This window comes from Lineus longissimus, chromosome 8 (assembly GCF_910592395.1).
Source record: "Lineus longissimus chromosome 8, tnLinLong1.2, whole genome shotgun sequence".
In the NCBI taxonomy this organism is placed as follows: domain Eukaryota; kingdom Metazoa; phylum Nemertea; class Pilidiophora; order Heteronemertea; family Lineidae; genus Lineus; species Lineus longissimus.
Genome location: NC_088315.1, coordinates 2,925,956 through 2,948,025, shown reverse-complemented (window position 1 = coordinate 2,948,025; position 22,070 = coordinate 2,925,956). Strand labels below are relative to the sequence as shown.

At 39.8% G+C, this 22,070-nt stretch overlaps 1 protein-coding gene across 4 annotated transcripts in view; it reads right to left on the bottom strand.

Annotated features, from left to right (window-relative positions):
• Positions 1–22,070, bottom strand: part of LOC135492470 (LWamide neuropeptides-like) — a 79,853-nt gene that overhangs the window by 25,537 nt on the left and 32,246 nt on the right. For 2 of the 4 annotated variants that reach the window (XM_064778974.1, XM_064778973.1), the window contains exon 2: positions 8,694–8,728. The exons of the other annotated variants lie outside the window; for them this stretch is intronic. The gene's annotated coding sequence lies outside the window, so the exon portion shown is untranslated. The remainder of the gene's footprint in view (positions 1–8,693; positions 8,729–22,070) is intronic. 4 annotated transcript variants of the gene reach the window in all.

Genomic DNA, 22,070 nt, shown 5'->3' with positions numbered 1-22,070 from the left:
AGTTACCTGTTAGATCTTGCTATGTTTATGAACACTGCTATCTGTTTGTCCCGATCATACTGAGCAGATGTTGTAGTCACCAAAGAGTGTGACACTGAGGAGACAGATCGTAGTAACATGTCCTCCTAGATTTAAGATGTCATAGTTGATGGTAGTCTTCACCTAACCGAGGGATTTCCTTCCCAATAACGAAAAGGCGTAGGAAAATTCCTTTTGAAGCCACTGAGCTTTTTTTAGTCGCAAAAACCTGGAAATTTTGTGGGCGGGGGTTATTGAGTAAGCAGACAACCATGAGTGTTCAAACACCAGCTTCTCACCCACACTCGCCCACTGAACAACTGGCATCAGAGAATACGTTTCCGTTTCATTGCAGAATAACGCTTGATCTGAAAGAACAGTTCTGAGGGCCTAAATTTTCCGAATTAAATTATGCTTTCAGAAAGCTGACTGTGAGAGTCTGTGAAGTGTACTTTACAGCACTATGTACAATCAAATTTAATTTCACTGGTCGCCACATGATACAGACGATTGATGTTAATGCTTACATGTAAAACTAAAGACTATCTACATTCTGTATATACAGGTATTGTTATTTGTGAAATCCCATCTTCTTACATCTTCCATCTCAATTTAATGCTCTGGTGGTTTCTACTTTTTTTTCTTTAGAGTCCAGAAATGTGATGGTAATTTTTTTTCTAAATTTATTTTAGGAATTTTTTTTTCTAAAAAACGGTATATGGATAGGCGTTCGATAAGATACCGCATAAGGTGTACAAATTCCCTCAATCCTCCAAAGTTCGTTTGTCACCTCCTGACTAGAGGAATGACTACAATAATATACCCTGACTGACACGTGGATGTGTAACCTGTCACCTCAGGAAGTTGATTACCTACTCAACATGTCAGCGTCAATGGCGGAGGCACACCAGACAGATCCGTCATCATCAAGGGGCTGTCCATCACAAAAATACCTTACACCAACCATCCACCTGTCATCATACACGTGAAAATCAATTACTGCGTATGGTGTCTTTTCATTTATTGTAGTTTTTGCTTGAATAATTTTTTTTGCCGCGGAAATCTCTTGAGAAGCAGATGGGGAAGGACGAGATGATGATTTGGTGACGAAACGACAGGATCCATTGCTTCGTGTTTAAACTTATCTTACTCATTAAAGGACAGGAGGGGTAATACAGAAGGAGTCAACATAGTCAAGGTCAAGATAAATTTGCAAAATGGTTTACAAATCAAAATCTTGATGAATCCATCCACATACGTAATGGCAAGTACTAGTATGGATAAAGCAATCCAATCTATACCTTGTCAGCAGACTTGCGCCGGACGGCCGGGTGAGTAGTACCAAATTCCTTCACTCGTAATATATATGTTTATTCGTACTACTTTCCGTTGTACAGATAACAAAAAATAAGGTGCAATAAGACAACAGAGTTGGGTGCAAATACAAGTTTACGATAAGGCAAACAAAGTAAAAGGTAAGACTGAGAGTCGAATCCGAAAACCTCTCATTCTTGGAGATGATTCTGAATAAGTTACATTAGTATCTTGAACTATCACAATAAAACTAACACCAAAAACAATACTCCATCAAATCAACCTGTACACAAAAAGTTAATTATCATGTCTATTTCCTCTTTTGTGAGAATATGATTCCCTGCCTCCCGCATTTCAAGCAATTCCCTAACTTGTATGGCAACCCTATTATGCCCCAATCCCCAAAATTCCCTATTGATGTCCCTTAGCATTATACATTCATCAGGCAGCTGATCCCTATTCCAGTTGTACTTTTGTAACACCATAGTTAGACTTTTCCCCACTGATGAGACGCTCCCGGCAAATAATAGTCCAACTGTAACCTTTACGAGTGTATTTCCTGATTTCCGCAGTCCTTTGATGAATTTTACGAACCTTTTCTCCAATTGAGTTTGAACGCTACAGTCCTTTATAATGGCTGGTAACAGGTCATTATGAGTGCGATATGGCAAACACAAAATCTGACGAATACATTTACGCCATGCAATATACAATTCTTCCATGTATGGTTTTAATGGTGATACGCTCTTAACTTATCTGTGTTGTTCAAAACAGGTTAAGTAACTGACTTTGGCGTTACTTATTTTAACTTGTCGTTATCTCTTCCGCAAACTTAAGCTTAGAGCACAATGACACTGAGGTGAATATGTTCAGCGAGATCATGCGGGCAGAGGTCCTTGAAATCCCTGAACCCCTGAACCGCGTGATCCTAAGGATACACCCGGTGCAGTCGTTTAGTCAGGTAATAACGTGTTATTATAGACTTTCTTTGCAAGTCTGACGGCATACTTTATATTTGCTTCCGTAAGTACTATAATTATGAATGTTTACGATCCCTTTGTTTCTTTTGGATATAACACCTTTCCTGGCAAGGTTTATGGCCCATCTACGTCATTATAAACACTCTCATAACAGCTGCTGAATGAAATACCTACATGTATGTATCAGTCACAGGGTTGCATTTGACTTTGTTCTGTTGTTCAGCGTGACGTTGGCCTATAGGCAGCATTTTGTCGGGAAATACAGGGTGTACAAATCTATTCTTGCAACTTTTAAAGGTGAAAAAGGTTTCATTGGCAATGCCCAGTTTCCGGGCTTCCCAGGGCGAAAATTTAGAGAGAATTATTACATGTATATGATTCTTAGTTAATATTTTAGAAATGATAGAAAAAGATGTACAGTAGGTTAACAAGTGGTAGAAGATCCGCAAAAAATTGACGATTGTTCTACCATTTTTTATACCACTAGGGTCGGAAAGTGCAAAAAGAGGGTAATCTAGTTAATGGCAAAAGGATACTCACTGAGGAATATTTGATTAAAAAAGAACGCTACATTACACCCACCTTTTGGTGAGGTCAGACAGAATCGACTATGGCAAGAACTTCTGTCAGTCGAACAACAAAACAAGGTGTTTCAGATGCAAAGCGCCCCAAGATATACAAGGTGCAATGTATAAGAAACCCTATAATGCTCTCAGGTAGCACTTTCACATAATCCAAAGCATAAGCACTTTGGACATGGTTAAAACTGTAAGCGATGGATGATATTTAACACCTGCGATTGATTGATGTGATTTGGCACTTACGACCTTATACCATCAATAATAAAGGAATGACCTTGCAAGGAAGCACAGGGCAGGGAAAGCTAGCATGTTCACTCTGGAAGACACTATTGAGATTGGTCACTCTAGCGGACATTGATGAGGAATCTATCCACCTTGGTACGGCAGATGATTGTCTCTGTCCATCTCAAGATTGATTTAAGTAGGCCAGTCAGCGAGGCAGGTCGTTAGGAGCATTGTGTTTAAGCTTAATCATGTTAGCCTCATCGCAATCATTTTCATTGCATGTCGTTTAGTGAAGTGGATCATTCAGGAGTGATGGGATGGTTTAATCACACCCTCATGTCGTAGGTATATGATGCTACTACGAAGGGTGGGTTCAATGCGTTCCGGGTTATATGTATCACGGTTGTAAGGGAAGGTTGCTAAAAAGACTTTCTGGTAGGAACAATTTCGGATCGCCTGACCCCAGCCCTAACCTTTCCCCTTGACGAGGACATATGGAACCCGGGACATGTAGGGGATGACCCTCTAATGCGAGTCTGCTTACACCAAATTCAGGTCGTAATTTAATCATAAAAGTCATTTCTGAGAAATAAAATATTTGATAAAGTCTTTGTTGTTTGACCCACAAATCTAATTCGTTGACATCTCTTGTAAAACCTTTCCTTTTGTTATGAAACATCATTTAAAAACACCTTGGACACACTAATTGGCAATGCTGGGGAATCAAAGAATTTGCCCGAAGCCTCTGCAGAAATTATAGAATTATTAAGTGTTATTGGCTAGGACGCTAGCTTATAAGAAAATCTCCCAGAGTTGATTTCGAGCCAAGATTTTCTCTTGCCGCTGTCATCACACGTTTGAAGCTGAGACATGTCCCTTTTCGGCAGTGTGACTGCTTGTAACAGCTTTCGGTTGAAGTGACTACACAGCGACAACAATTATTCCATCACTCTTTACTCTAAAGTGTTATGTTGCCCAGAAAGAGGACCCTACCCATAAATACACCTACCCCAATGTGGATGTTATATATGGCACCGTTAGTAATGTTATATTTCTTCGTGCTTCTAAATATAGAGGCTTGACTCAATATCTCCAGATAATTAAAGGTGAAAAATAGCCCGACGTGTCATAAAAGGAACCAAAGAATAAGGTGCTGTCATCTGTGATTAAGTGCGTTTTATAAAAGATGTTTGGTAATAACGGACTTTTGTAGTTTGATGTTGTGTTGCCGCGTACCCATGGTAGGGTCAAAACATATTAAGGGAAGAGGAAAAATTATCTCCGCCGCAATGATCATAGGAAATAGGACACAATGACGAATAGTGCCAGAAAGAGTTTTTTGTCATGATAGCTGGACACAATGAGAAAAAAAACTTGAAAGTGACATGGGCTTATTGTTGATTGTATATGGTGTGCATCTTCATTATTGTTAATACACTTTGTTCAAAAAATAGTGTTTTCATCATCTTGTGGTTTGCGGTATCGTCACATATCGTATCAGGAAATTATTTCGAAATCTTGTTAGAAAAATCATTTTGTGTCATGGCAGAATACACTCAGTTGGATCAGAGTCTTTCAAAGACTCTGGTTGGATAATAGGATAGTCTAACTTGGCTAGCCCTTGACCCTCCTCTATTAAACAACGTCACTTACCAGTTCAAGTTATTTATTGAGCACTGCAGTAACAGATTATAAACGGTTAAAATTTACAACGACAATAAAAGCAATGTTTCTGATACACGTAAGTTAGGAATGTACTGGCCATATGTCAACCATGCAGATCAGAAGACTCATTTATTGCACCAGGATTAAAAACAATATACAACACTCAATTAATCTTTCTAAACCCATAGCAATGAAACTGTTAGTAGCGTCAGCCTCCAGTGTGACTTCCTCGTGATAAAATGATGAAGGAGATCTCAGCATCCCACTCCGGCACTGCGTATACCTTTATACCTAATCAGCGAAGCCTTCTCCTAACGTAATTCAATTGAAACGCCACTCTACAATCATACATTTAATCTAATACGTACCCTCCTGGGTATTTACCTCTTTTATCAGACAGGCAGTTCTAAGCTAATGAAGTTTAATGGCCTCACGAAATACGTGGCATCAAACAGAGACAGCGAAACATCAAAGCGTCTGCAAACAACGGATGTGAGCATTACCTGTTTATCACAATCACATAAATACCTAGTTCTATCTAAAAGGCATATTTCTTAGATCCTTTGATCCAGTTAAAAGAATGTAACTGCAAATGCCTTCCACCGGATGAACCTCTGCTGGTACAGACGGTATTGTTACTGAAAGTAACGTGTTGTTGTTATACATGTTATCTTCACGTATGCCAGCAGAGGTGCTGATAATACTGTTAATAAAAAGAAGGCGTCCGACATGTATGTTCGTGACTTCCCGTATACCATTGGAGGTATACTAGTAGTATTGTTAAAGGCATTGTTACATGAAATAAAGTGTTGTCGTTATACAGATTATCATCACGTATACCATTGGAGGTACTGGTACACATACACTAAGCATATTCCGACATGTGATGTATAGACTAGCCAGCAGCGACCCCAGCTTGGCGCAGTATCACCTCTGGCACACATGCAGTCCCTTAACATTATAAACCATACCAAAAAGCACTTCAACATCTTCAATATCACGAGGTAGCAGAACAATTCAACTTGTTCAATATATCACTAAGATTTTCGAGGAAAATCATGTCTAGCAACATTATCACCAATATTCAACGCTATCGAAAATGCTACCGGGTATACAAGTATATCACAGTCATCTCAGGACCATGCTTGCATAAAAACAATATGACCAAAATACCCCGGCAAAACACAATACAAAATTCGCCAAACCATGACTGATCACGCAAGGTGTGAATACACAGAATGGTCTAATCCTTTGTTTGGCAGTCTTTCTTTGTTGGTATTGTGAGGTAATTGGGTGGCGAGCCGCTGTAGTGTCTGGCGTGACAAACACAAGTGGCAGATTGGATTTTGGAGCGCTGCTGTGAGTATGTCGGTGGCTGTGTGTATGGACCGTATGTATGTCATGTGTGTGTGTTGTGTTTGATTTTCCTTTTGAGTTGAGAGTAATGTATGTTGAGGGTTGTGTGTATGTGCTGTGTTTGATTTGCCATTTGATCTCCATGTACTTGATACAGGTTAGCTTTATGATACCGGTAGTCATGTGTATTGGCGTACACGGGTCTGGAGGCAACTTGAATCTTGGTGAGATCGGTAATCAGTTGAAGTTACCAATTTTGAGTATAATGTGAAGGTGCCAAATTCGATAGTGATTGTAATAAATGTCTAATGTGAAAGATTTGTTGTTATTCATTTATTTCATATGTTTCAGTTTTGTTGTATTTTGATTACGAAATAAAACTTATAAAAGAACTTTGTGTCGAGTTATTCTGTCATCAAATTCCTCTGGGAAAGTCGTTTTGACAGGGTGGTCCAAAGAAACGGGGGAGGGATGTACATTATAGGCACTACAAAACACCGAAATACACACTTGTGCAAATCACATACGCAGTTATTAACTCTTTAGAACTTGTTTAAGCCTTTTTCAAACAACAACACGCAATGTGTGACGTTGGGGATGTTATTAATCTGAATCAGACAAAGTTGGGATTGTGATGCTTGGGGCGCTGACTACCAGAAAACTTTTACAATACTATGAACACCTACAAAACGGGTGTATACAAGACCTAAGACATAAGACCTAAGACCTAAGATCCCCCGAAGTACAAAACTAAGACCCAGGTACAAAACTAAGATCCCCGAGGTACAAAACGAAGACTCTGATATTTTTCTTCAAAATTTTAGTTTGGAATTGGCCTCCCCGGGTCTTAGTTTTGTACCTCGGGGATCTTAGTTTTGTACCTGGGTCTTAGTTTTGTACTTCGGGGGATCTTAGGTCTTAGGTCTTATGTCTTAGGTCTTGGTTTTGTATACACCCCTACAAAACCCGACAAAAGCACTACTCGGTGTTACAAGAACGGATTTGGCACTTTTGACCTCTCATATCTCCTAATTCAAGTTGATAATCTCGTGCAACACTAACTTTGTTATGATGATCTTGACTGTATGATTCTCATGGCTGCGGGTGACATTTTGGGCTAACCTAGGCCCTTTGATAAAGGAAGGGAGGAAGAGGGAGGTACCATTTTCGCCGCCCAGGAAAATAAATGCATTTGTTGAATATTAAGTGCATGGTGGGGAAGGAACACTTTGAATAATGCAATAAGCTTCGCCAGTGACACCCTCGCAGCAAACAACAGTCTGTATGTTTTCAATATATATATGCTCCTAGAGATAAAAGCCTCAAAATGTTGCCAACTAATTGCTTTGCCCCAAACAGTTTGAATACAATAAAATGGAATAAACGATACTAACTGTTCAGCCAGGTTACTTAGGCGTTTGACAGCGTTTGTTTCTAAGTTTAATAGAGAACCTTTTTATGAACACAGAAGCCGCAAGTGCCCCCTGAAATGTACTGTTCAAAAATCGCTGATCACGCCATGGTGCTGTAGGGGAATTAATAACGATATCAACAAAAGAGTAACCCAAAGGGATTTCTTTGAAGACATACATTGTTAATGGAGATATCGTTAAAAAACTCCCGTTTGTCAGACAACCTTTGATGATTATTTTTACGCCCATAACGCATTCACTATATAACCACTAGAATTTTGCGATGGAATTTTATAGCGTGGTATTATCATGAAAGGAGTTGAATTTTTCAGTCTCTCCAACTCGATTGATTCGATTTGGTAAATGGCTTTGCTAATGAGACAATTAACTTCAAACACGTTAAAAGCACTGAGCACTAAATTAGGCTACGTTGTCAGCCAGCACCTTGGAATACAACGAGTTTCATTGTGATATGCGTTTACAGGATGATAAATTTAGAAATATCTCGACCTTGACCTCTGATTAAAATATTTAATCATAATAAAATATCGAATGATAGCTTTATAAAAGTTCCCGAGCTTTACCGGTCCAGCATCCAACCCAGACAGTTAATAACGTGCAGTACTGGTACTGCTTAAGTGAATACCTGCCCATGGATAGCGCGATGTCGAAACCTTTGAGTGGTCAGGACTGACCAGACTAAGTCACTGCCCCGAAACCAACAGTGGTGCCGAAGTCATCTGTCCACAATGACCCAAACCAGATTGGTTCTCCACGGACAAGTTCCCAGTAAGCATTAATCGACAGACGATAGCGCATCGATGAAACATTAACGAAAGACCATCAGACTTCACATTTGCTTGGAATACTAATTTTGTCTTTTCAGGCGCGGCCACTCTAATCTCGTGCAGAAGGGTTGTCATGTAACGTGCGTTGTCTGATCTGCATATAATATTTGATATTGTACAAGTTGGAAAATGTTTATTGATATTGCTGTTTGAATTTGTATGAAACCAACCAGCAGGATTTAACGGCATTTTGTCGATTGACATGAAATTTGACTTACAGAAACATCTATATGTAACTTCCAAAATCACTTCAAGTATTTTATTTGTCATAAAATCTATAATTTCACACTCTACCTTCTTTCCAACGATCTTCTAATCAGCGCACTCACCTGCAATGAGAATGAATATGAAATATTGATAAATGAGAAGAAGAAGAAAGAATAAAATGTGCAATGCCAACCCCCAAAGCGCGGCTACAAATAATTGCACGGAACTTTGCCCGCCCTCGGATTGATGGCATCCTTTACAATCAAGACATAATTCAGAACGGAGGGATAGTCATCAAGTAGCAGAAAACTAATTACCTGCGTGCAAGACACCTGCAAATATCCTACCATTGTGGCAAATCTATCACAAATATTGAAAAAAGGCAGGTGCGACAGTTTCTGCAGGATCACACGGAGTAGGCCATCGATTCTTCTAAGCCATTAGTCCAAGGGGCAGGGGTGACGCTGGAGGGGGGGGGGGGGGGCGGTACTAACAGCGCTCTCCGAGTCACACAAGGGCGGGCGTATTAAATAGAGATTAACCACCAGTATCACAAGAAGTTTCACGGAAGCTTTTTAAAGTGATTGGGAAGACGGTGGCAAGGCGAGAGTGACCTCGCGCTCTTGACACCAGTAGGATTAGGTTCATAGCGTTTCGAGAGGCAGATGGGTGGTGCCTGAGCGGGCGTATCATCGATAGAAAATTCTGCAAGAACGATCAATCAGTGTCATAGGAAATGTAACCTGCTAAGATTCGGATGGATACACTTCTTGTTTCTTGGCTGTGCCGGCACGTTGAACAAGGTATCATCGTTTGGAACCATCATGATATTCAATTTAGGATCTAAGATCTTTGGGAAACCCATTAAAAAGGTTGTCATCAAAAGACAATAAGTCAAAATATCCTCATGCCTGTAATTCGTAGCAGACGCAATGACGGAGTTAGAATCCTTATAATGCGGAGAAACCGTATCAATCTGTAGATATAAAAGTACTCGAGGCATTGCCATTTTTGTTGATAAGTTTGGTTTTGTACGCCTTCAGTCAAAGACACTTTATACCTCGGCCTTTAGATCAATTTAGAGACGAGCTGCTATTTATCATTAATTATGGCAGAACGGATTGGGATTTTTAAATCAAAAGCAGTGCATAAACACTCTTTGAAACGTTTTCTGAGTTGTTTCACGGGCCCGTGAAACTGTTTTCGAATTTTTATAAAACAATTAAAGCTATCCACACAAAAGTTCTAACGCAAAGGAACATGGAAAAGGCTTTTGGTTTCAAGAAACCAGCCATATTCCAACTCTGGAAAGAGCCTGAATGCTAGAGTCAGATGCTGTTGCAGTGCGGGGTTCATTTTACTTTTTCGAACTACGGCCTTACAACAAGCAAGCGTACACGTTATAAACGTACAATGTTGGAAAAACGACATACTTACCCATTTACAGAGTAAAAAAGCAATGCCTGGGATTAAGTATGCGCGATTTGCTGGTGTTATCTGCCCATTCTACGGGTGGCATTGCCGCTTTGTCATCAAACATGAATGAGACAATCTCAACCAGGGACATCTGGAGCATCGCCTCAAGCTTTCGCCGATTTATCAATGTTCGATGCCATAAACTGGCACACTAAACTCCGATAATCGCAGTTCCGAGAAGAAACGGGAGGAACATCCCCATCATGACATTGTCATCCATCTGATAATTTTCTTGTTACACTACAGCTAAAACCTTTCTCGATTCGGACTTTTTCTAATTGTTTCTTAGATTGCTGCATTAGTTCATTTCAAGGGGAACACCGTTCGTAATCACTGGTGGTTCATGGAAATAGAATGTAGTGATACGCAATGCCGTAGTGCAGTAATCATGCACGCAAACTGATGGAACTTGCTATACGTGTAATCAAAGAGGAGAAATCGTCATGTTCAGAATGGCTCATCTACATACGTAGCTTTTCAGTGCACAATACAATAATGCATTACATAATTTACTATGAGTTCCTTACCATACAGGAAATGACTTCATTTGGGCTACACTTACAACGTCAGTGCTCACCATTGAATACCTGTAGACGGAAATCCACTTTGCTATGTGGGCTTTTCTCTCGGTCTATGCAAGATTCAATTTCTTGTCCAATAGTTCCAACATGGTAAGAGCATTTGACCGAGTTTCTCTCTCACACACCTGGTTTTCGATATTAGACAGAGAAAAGACTACAATGTACTCGAGGGCACCGGAGAAACAGCCCTGGGCATTGGTCGATATTCCCATCTTCTTCCTATCGACCACAAACAAAATCTCATTCTCTCAACGAAAAACAAATAACTGTTCACCAATGAAGAGTCCCTCCCTCGCGTAATTGAAATGCGTCCACCAAGCAGGCAAGCACACTGTTCCATCAGTGTATTATAGACAACTTTAAAAGGAGATATGAAGAAATGATGAATAATATTTGAGTTTTTCGAAGTATGGAATCAGTGGTTATAGGGTACCAGGCTCAGAATCCGAATGAAATTCCCTCGAGAGCTCCACCAACAGGAAGACAAGGGTAGATTTCACTTTTATGTCGGGCATCGCTGCTATTGCCTTGGCGGAATGCAGACCAAGAAAAGGTCAAACCAAAGGTGTCGTATTGTTCTCGGTGTAGTGTATCTGTTCACCGTCTGAAGAAAGAAACTGGAAACCAGTCAACATATCTAGTTGCCTGACTTTTGTTTCGTTTACCGATGTCAAAACAAGTTCTTGTCTGTTGGTAAAGAATTGTACAGTGAGTGCTATCATGCTAGCAATGATAGGATAATTTAAGTCCCGTTAGGTTTCGAAAGAAATGCTATCTCACGTGCTGTTCACAGAAAGGCAAAGCAAAAGTGTCGGACGGTTTCAACTTTTTGAAACTCGCCTCCGTGATAACCTATTGCGAGACTGGGCGAATGAGTTGCAATGCTACCTGACATGGTGCGAATCAATCTCCAATCGGGAGAGCAGGCAATCATTCTCTGCGACACGACCAATCACTGTCGTCCAAAAAGTCAGATTTGTATTATAAAAAAGCTGGACGAGCGGTGATCGATCGTGTCTATATTCGTCAATGTGCTTCTTTTGCACTTTTTAATGAGACTCGAAAACGTGCCCAACCTATTCAACAGAGACGATGTGCTCATTATCATTTGGCGTAATATTACCTTGCTCTGTTCTCTTATGTTAGATGGCTCATAACTTTCCTAATAAACATGTACTACATCCATTAGTTTCCGGATGGATGTGACAAAAGGCGAGGCGTGGGTCGGAAGAGGCAAATCATACCCTTACACGTAAGGGGGCACATTGGAGACGTTCTAACAGCCTGACGCTTTATTCTCTGCTAGTTCAATAGGGGAATGATTGGTTGCTATTATAGACAAGGCGAGCTGCGTGATGAGGCAAATGAAGAACTGGAAACCACTTTGTTTGTTGATGGTGCTCAACAATGGCGCGGAAGGTGGAAGTACACAACGGGTTTCCTGGCTGCTTGTGTTCTTGAAGCACGAGGTTTCTTACTAAGATAGATTCGTGATCGGGGTTATAGACTGCGAAAAATGATTAGATGATACTGTCTCATGGAGGAGGACCACAGTGAGAAAGATGTTTGATGTCATCCTTTTGGTGAATTCCTCGCCCCCTCCCTCCAGGACTACTGGCTCTAGGCGTACTACCCGAAGCGATCTCAGTGTAAAATCGCCGCGAAAATGTAATACCCCGTTCCTTCTTTCTGAGTACAGAAATCACACTCGACGACAGTGAGAGATAATTGCATCGGTGTCAACATGGAAAAGGTCCGCACCAATCTTCTCTAAGATATTTCAATAAATCACTTCGCGTTTGTACTTGGTGCTACACATGTACATACAGATCACCTACTTTCGGTTTTTGAACTCCTACATTTTAACATCACTAATAAATTAACAAAACCATCTTACATATAAGATATTGTTCAGGAGATATTCATGATCAAAATTAGCTCATAATTTTGGTATCACCTGGTATACTATGTACGAACCACTTACTGAGAACACCAATATGCCTCTGGCAGGCAATAGATCGTTCCTGAAAACAATATGGTACGGGATACATCCCTGGATTCCTGCTACGCGCTGTTGATACCTATCAGCCTTGATAAGTACAGTGGCCATTTCGTATCTCGCATGAAGCCATTACAATAATGGTCACCCGACTTGCCTCCTGGCTAGAAGTCTATCAAAAACTCTTTGATGACAAAAGTACGCTTCAAATGATATTTCATATCATCGCTTGTTAATAACGTGGCTAAAAGTTTCCAAATTTCGAATCGGATGATTCCCAGTTTTATGAGGTTTAGAACTGCAGCTCTATGGGCTGGCTTATGTGTTTTTACATCATAACAAAAAGAGGCCGATTATTACATGTCAATATCCCGATAGCATGCAATCTAAGGTTACATGATCCTGCACGGAGCATTTCAAGGAAATCCAATTACATTTTACTCGCACGTACCGTGTGCTCGTACAATGGTAGTAACAGTAAGCACCTTATAGTTTTCATATGATTAATTGGAACTGACGAGAACCTTTAAACTTTAGTGTGCGCGCATCCTACCTACGCTATGCACACATGCAATGTTCAGCATAAATCAAACCTGTCAAAGGCGCCCACTCGTTTTCCATCTTATTAATAAATACAGAACAATATCATTCATAGAGACTAACCTAATCATATCAAATATGCACATGTAAGTACTAAGAAAACCAAGGGACTTGTTCTAATTTCGAATAAATGTACAAACTGAATTTCAAATTTTTCTGTTCGCTTCATTGTGTTAAAAACGTATTGACTCTTTCACCTATTACCCAAGAGCCACATTGACATTAGTATCTGTGAAGAAAAAAGCTATAGAATTAATAATGTTTGGAGCATCTTTCGACACACACATGCACAATGTTTAGCTGTGAAGATTCGCAAGATCAGTTCACCTGGGGATTGATAAATCATCAACTCACAAAGTCAGCAGACTCTCTAAAGAGATGTATTAAATAAACCAAAATTATATTTTTAATTAATACGATCGGAGGGGGAATAAGTCTCTGCCTGTTGGGAAAGCTCAAATGGAGTCTGGAGGTCGGTAGGGTGATGATATATTGTATTTCCAACAATAGAACTTGGTCCATCCGATAATGCATCTGTTCGTGTATCCTCCAAACCCCAGCCCTATTTGTGCATAATATCCGTTGTCGCACCATTGCGATTTCTCTGAAAATAATGAGTTTTTTTACCAAAGAATTGGGTACTCGACTAAACATTCGCTTAAAGACGGCTTGTACCTTTACTAGGAGCTTCTACCATGTGAAAGCAGTATTTCGGGAATATAAAAGCAATCGATCCAGCTGAGATTGCCCCTGTGACAGGAATCAACGACCCAGTTCTCGTTACGTTCTAACAACTGATATTTTATACCGCGAACATACCCTAAGGACTAGGTCCCTCCAGTTATTTCTTTTTAACATTACATTTAGGAGTCCTTTTTCAAAAAAGTCCAATAGAGATATCCACCGCTTTAAAGGATGCTTCCCTAATTGATAGCTAGCTCCCTCCAACCTCATGCATAACTGGTGGTGTCATCTCTCACACAATTTGGTCTTGGAAATGATGTTACAGTTCCTCTTTCTCTTCTGACATTTGAGTATACTTGATTGATAATCAATAACAGCCCCCGGCTACTCTTATTGTTTTTCGTCGATTGTAATTACGGAGGAGGAGTAGATGTTTTGATTATGAAGAGAGACCCGGTAACAACAATCACTTAAATACATAGGACGCCTCAATGAACAAAAAATCGATCGTCGTTGCAGGAATATCACTCAGAGTCTCGCTTGGCAAGGCCACAAATATTGTTGCTGATCAGCATTATTTCAGACGTTTCAAAAAGTAAAACACTTCCTCACGAAATTCAAAATCTAGATGAGGACGCTGCTGAGAAACATAAATTATTGTTATTTGGTCTGAAGGTCAAACAACTTTAACATCTTTAGCCAAGAACGAACAACTTCTTAACCACACTGTTCAAAGAACTTTCAAGTACTCTCATCTTGTACGAAAACACTATTTCAAGTTGTCAGCTTTATAGTTAAAAGCCACTTCCTATGGTAAGACAACGGCACTCTTCTAATCGACGAATTTCCCGGCCACTTCATAACTGTTATGGTCACTGTTTCCTCTCTTGCGGTAGAAAAGACGTGGGTAAGCAAGAATATTTAAGGGACAACCTCTTAGTGTTAGTGCGATATGCTGGTTTTTTGCATATAAAGAACGAGCAGGATCATTAAAAAAATCATTGGAAACTGCAGAGAGTGTACTGTAAGGTTTACAGATACAGTAGTATAGCCTCACAGTTCCATCGCCTTGTATTATTATTATGTATCAAAATGACTTACGCTGCAGAGTCGGCTTTATACATTCACCAGCACCAATATCTTTGATTATCTATTTTAAGATAAAATATATACGTCTGACCAGAGGTGATGTGGTAAATCATCCTTAACAATACTTAGCTAAATTGGTTTTCCTGTTACTTGATATAGCCTACTCCGCTACACATCGCAATGGTGCTTTTGATCCACATGAAGCATTGCAGGAAAGGTTTTGTCAACACACTATGGGGTGTGATTAAACAGTTGTTATGTTTGATATAGCATCCAGTACCGACGCGTATCTACCAAGCTAAGGTGTCGGGAACTGATGTGACAACCTGAAGCGACCCGAGATTCAGAGATTTTTATCACTCATTTATTTTATCACAGTGACCGGTGACAAAGACGTCTCTCGTTTGCGAAGTGCTTTCGCCATGAATAAGAATCGTGCGGAGTGTTTGCCTAGCATGCTAGCGGTATTTTGAAAGCAACTATTCGTGTTGCACATCCGTGCAGTATTCAAATGAGGCCAATTTGCCCCGGAAGCTATATCAGGGAACGTAGGTCATGATGCTTAAACTAAAGCCTTGACCCTAAATGACAATTTTATCTGAGTAGTTTTTCAAGAAAGTTACAGGTGAAAACATCGAAGGCTCAAGGCAAAAACTCGAGATTATTTTTCAACATGAAAAAAAAATTTTCAGGAAATATCTCGATCGATGGACTTAATATCTCGATCGCTCGAGATAAATAACTCGGGCGATCGAGATATTATTTCGGGTGATCCAGCCATCGTAGATAACGCACGGTGCTTCGGCAGTTTTATTGAAATACCCTGGTATTCGGTATCTTTAAACATGCATTTCTACTTCTCATAAAAAGACGAAGAATTCCATATCATGGCAAAAAAACACGAACTCGGCCTCATTTCTGCAGGCGAACAAGTGGGCTGGCATCGATAACGGAAAATGGAAAAGCGAAGCAATCCAAAGAAAACAGGCGATTAAATACAGACAATAATTGATTCCTGCAAAGTACATTCCACATGATTGGCATGCCATACCGTATGTAACGTACGCATTTTAATGGAAATGTACAGTAAGAACAGTCGTGCCAGGTTGGAATGACCCTCAAACGCGGGTATAGTATTCTTAAAGGAACATTGCGTCGATTCCTTGGGGTTGGTGATTAGTTATCGTCAAACTGTAGCTTGGCAGATTGAATTATTTGTTGGTTTTTTTTGCATTTTTCTTGGCCTTATGTTTCAGAAATTTGATATTCCTATCACCACTTGCTTTCAAATGTTGATCGTAGGAGTTTGCCGATGATGAGGATTATCGGGATTTTGTTGATGATGTGAAGCACAAAGCGGCCACCCTTCCGAGCGGCTCATTACGATGTCCCTGAGTGTATCCCGAGTGCTTCTCCTTATCATTTGGTGAACGGCAGAAAACCGAATGGAGTGCTTGTTACTCTGTGTAAAATCCATTGTCATGTCACGGCTTTATCCTTCAATCTTGTTAAGGAACACAAGGAATTGGGTACAATCAAAATCGTTACATTTGTTGGGCAAGAAATGCTACATGCTAATTTGGCCTTGCAGTCATGGCAGGCACAAAGGTTTAATAACAAGAACAAAGTGAACACTTTAGTCTGTATGTAATGACATATTTTACTAATGCGGGGTAGACGAAGTACATCCTAAACATACTGATGGCTTGTCCTTGTACAGGGTGAGATATTAGATTTAGATCCTTTTCTATTTTTCCACCCAACATCGGCTCACAGCGACTTTCAGAATATCTAATATTAACTTGAAAGTGGGAGATAAGCTGCTTTTAAAAGGAAACACGGCATTCTCCTTCCGCTTCCGAATCTCGTGACAATTTTTAACGGGCAGATTTGTAAAATGTTAACATTATAAGAGGATGCTAATCTTTCAGATTCCCAACATCACTTTGAGCCATGCTTTTAGTTTTAACTGATGAACTTGTCTACATGAAGTATTAACGGCGTATTTTTAACTTTAAAATAGGCCGCTCACCGACATATCTACACATAGGGCGTATAACAAGCAATTACATAATCATGTATTTTACGACAACTTGTATTTTAATACCTAGCCAACTAACCTGGTGCCCCCGAGGTTGAACTAACCGATTGCGAAAATGAAATACTTTACAAGCAAAAATAACTTAATTGTGACTTGCTCTACCAAAACTAGGCGCTTGTCGCATCTGAACTCGACAGGTTGATACGGACTTGTTGTTCATTTCCCTATTGTAGACCTTTTGTGAAATGTGACCAAATCAGTTTGTAATAGATTTCACAAAAGGTCTACAATAGGGAAATGAACAACAAGTCCGTATCAACCTGTCGAGTTCAGATGCGACAAGCGCCTAGTTTTGGTAGAGCGAGTCACAATTTATACCTGTACAGAACATAGTTAACCAAGGTTATGCGGGAAAATTCCTACCAATACAACCCTGCCATGTGAGATAAATCATCTACAAAAATCGCGTGTCCATGAGCTCATCTCGAGACGTATTCATGCAGTACAAATTCAGCTTTCCAATGATCGTTTTTTGTCCTCTTTACCTCCATGGACCACTTGTCATGTATACTGCACTGATAAACGAGGAGCTGCCATTTACAGCTCATTAAAGCAGACGATGCCAATTAGAGTAGTGTAAAAACCATCTCTCATTCTGATAAACATGGCATCAACTGTTCATGAGTCTGTTGCACCACGGTTGGTTGACCGGATCCATTTATCATTGGGCTGGTCACCCTGAATAGAGAGTGGATTTTCCCAATTCGAGTGATTTTTTCACTCATCATTTTCACATTAGGGATTTCGGTGGTGCATTTGGCTGTTACGATGGTCGGTGTATTGTAATTACAACTGAAGCCGGTATTGCAATGCAAAAACAGTTTTTTTCTGATCGACACTGTTACGAGTTGGACGTGTCGTTAAATAAATGTATGACGTAGTTACTCACCATTTTGGTACTTAAACAGCTTTGGGTGTCTGTGCAAGACACGAAATTTCTATTTACGCAAGTCAAACTCCTATTAAGTATCTATCTGCATGTTTAAAACCATAAGCAAAAGAACGTGCGAAAATGATATCATCAAACAACTGTTGAATATACATGTATTAATCATAAAACCCAAAATGCCATCGTCTCTCGACCTAAACAGCAATTTACTCCAATTTATCCAATCCTGACAGTCGTAACAGGCAGTCTTGGAGTCTATAATGCTCGTTAAAGGCACCGTGGAATCTGGAAGCCTTTTGCCTAAACTGCAGTCCGAAAAATTTTGTTACTTTCATTATCAATTATAAACAACCAGGGCTATGTTATTACTCTATTTTTCTCCTTAATAGCTACATTATTTAGATCCATTATTTATCTCACTCCCTTTAATCTAATGTCACATTGTACTGACGTCAACGAAGCTAGAAAGCATGTATTTGTGACATTTTTACCAATATTGAGCACTCACACCTGAAACGCTCGTATAGTGTTCAGATTTTTCGAGAAGTTAAATAATTGAACAGAAACAGGTCGATAAAACAGTAACAGTGAAAACATGAGATGGTCCATACCTCATACATATCACTTTTAAGAGCACCGGATTCCGGAAAGATATTACGAATCCGATACAAATATCGCAATAAAACTCGATAGAGTCTTCGATCTATAGAATAACACCTTCGATTATTATTTGCATAGTATACATTATTGATACAATAAATTTGTTGCAATTGACACAGAAGTTAGCAACAAGTCACCAAATTGGAGCCTGGAGTTTGTTCGTGATCAGTTTTCTTGTTATACTGGAAGAGCATGGCCGTCAAAAATCACAACTACCTCGGGCGGTGATATCGCATTTCAAGGCAAGATCTCTCCCGTGTCAGATCGGCAACTGGAACCACATGGGTTATCTTTCAATCCATATTTGAAAAATTCCAGGTTTATAAAGTAACAAACATTTTGATTATGATATGAGCTAAGAGCTTAATCTGGGGCTGTATTGGAGAAACTTTAATACATGTACGTGTACTTGAATATATCGGAATCATGATAAAACTTGAACTCCCTGGGAAAATTTGTGTTAGATAGTTGTCCTTGGCCAATTTTATTTAATTCTTCGCCTTCAATTCTGAAGATTCTTACAAAAGGATACGAAAATAATGTGTATCGGTATGCAGATTAAATATTCAATTGAAGAAATTGTAAGTGAAATCCGATGAAGAGAAACAATGTAACTACAGGCATATGCAACTGCTAGCAAGTGCATTGAGAGAAAGTGTTATTGTTTTATTTTGTGTTATTGTGAGCTTTTTCCACGTTAACTTATACACAACTTCGTCGGTGTTTTGGTCTAGAACTGAGAGGACACAATGAAGTACAGTTGTATTCTTAACACGAGGCCGAATAAACTCAAAAGTAAAACATTACTTTATCACATCGTCGTTCCTGATTTGTTAACAGTTGATACTAGGCTGGCTCTCTAATAGGGCTAACAACAGTTTATCAGGACGTATCTTCGAGAAATACATGTATATATATTTCATGTTGATTGGTTACCCAGCGTCTACCTCTTCCTCGTACATTGTATACACTAAATGTATCGTCAGCGTGTACCAAATGACACTGTGTTGCACCAAACAATATTAACAAGCTGTCTCTCATTGTCATTTCCTGCTGTCAAGTGGAGAGACAACTTCTCGACAGATAACGAGCCATATCAAACAGCCACGTACGACTATTGCGTCTACGTGAGTTCCCTGCATTTTGAAGATGAAAAAACAACGGATGGAATATTCATTGATAGGAGGCTCGAGCGTAGCAGAAATAGAATCAGGTATTTTCTATCTGTTTAAGACTTTCAGGTAATGGATGCATACCCGAGGCATGGCATTGTGTGATGAGTTTTTCCAAAACAAAATCTTGGATAAATAATTTGAATGCTTCGACCAATAAAGATGACGACATTTTATTCCAATTTGCTCTTTACTGAATCACTGAATGAAAACTGCGCTTACTTAGCCTTTTGAAATCGTGAATTGCGTCCTTCGATGTTTGGGCAGTAAAACTTAGGTATCGAGCTTAACCGGCTGTGCTCTTCTGTTTAATCGAAAACGATATTGATTCGCTCTTTATTTACTTTTACACGAAGGGCGTGAAGCGCGATGTCGTCTATTCAGCCATCAGCATAAGACAGGAGACCTCCTTTATTGGATTAACAATCAGCGTCGCGAGGTTCGTCTCTGATGTTCACACGGGTCAGTGACACTCACGACTTAGACATCGCTTTCCTGTTAAGAGACGAGGATGTTTCTCTTGCTTTGTTTAATTTGTTGGATTGATGGAACGTGACTGAGAACAGCCGAAAGTCTTCTTCGTCCTTTCATCGGTGACTTGTTTCAGGCATTCGCCTGCTACCTACTCCGCAGGGAAATGGCCTTACTTAATTTTGCCTCAAAACTGCGAAAATCAAGGGAAACTAAAGATGTAGTTTAATTGGTTTCAATCTTATTTGAGATGACCTCTTAGCAACATGTACTCACACGTGAATGGACGCGTGCACTCGCACTCCGAGGCAAGGTCAGGCGATGCCTGCTTTAGGGTGGATCGCGCGTCAAAGCAAGCCTAAGAATTTGCAGTGTCCTGACCTTATTATTAACTTAGTTCTGAAGAGATTTCTTCTGCATCTACGACGTCAGAAATGTCATTATCTTATATAGGCATCATTATAAAAGCATATCAAACGATTCCGTGGTCTTGCATGAGCGGATTTAGTTGCTGTGCGGACAATGGTAGAGCGGCTCATAAAGACAGTCAAGCAGAAATGGCAGTGTGGTCAAGACCAAAGGTGTCGAAATCGAAAGACAGATTTCTTTGTATTAAGGCATTGTGTTCGTAAATGCCCATTATATATGTGTTTTGCCCTCGACCAATCGACATCCTCCCCGGACAAAGAGGGTAGCTTAGCCTGGCGATACAAATGTCTGTGTGCATGGAAAAGTATTCACTCTGACGACTGCACGATGCAGATATTAGTAGGCCATGCAAGCACGGCAATACAGCCTAATTAGAAGTTAACTGCCTTCGCCATGGGTGATCTTATCATCGGATAAATTCAGCACAAGTCCCAAAATCAACACTTGCTTGTGAGATAAATGTCCCGCTGGTGTATATTCTAAAACATATGAGAGGGCAGGTGAGAAGAGACGAGAGGTTTTATGCTGGTGTAAGCATTTAATGTTCGAATCGCACAAGCATGTACACATAATATCGAATGAAGATTTGAGAAACCAGCAACAAATGGGAAATGAGATTTAGAGAAAACTTCAGAGAGTATTATTGGTGTTCAAGTCAGGGAATACCACACGTATCCAAATATTCGGTAAACGTAAGATTATAACGCAGAATTGTTCACCTCTTGAGTACCCAGTGTACCAATTACACATTATACCATGTACTGAATGCAGTATAAATTGCTGTGCAAAGAGTCAAGGGGTACGAGGTTAATACCGGAGAACCATTTCCTGTCCAGCATACCAAAACTTCAATTTCGCATGGTAAGAATGCCGTTATGAACTTTGGTGTTTACTGAGAAAACGCTTCAAGGAGTGAGACAAACTTTCGACATGTGGAATGACATGCGATCAGAAAAACATATTGAATCGATGGTTGCGCTCGCGTCAATTACTGCTTTTACTCTGAGTATAAGTATTGGTTCCTGGGGTTGTTTTACGATAGCCCATGGGTACTCTAAAATGTCACTGCACCTATTCTGTAAGTAGAGGCATTATCTGCACCAACATAGTGGCCCCGTCACCTTCCACACTGCAGTTGTTTCCATCACGAAAAGTTTTAAAATCTTATGGAATTGCCAAGTGGCCTTTTGCGATTTGACCTTTTCTAATTCGGTCATTCTTCCAAATTACACGTCATACATGTACTTTAGAAAGTCGAATTTCAAATGAAGCACAGATCGATGTTTATGGATCATCGACAATTATGATGTTCA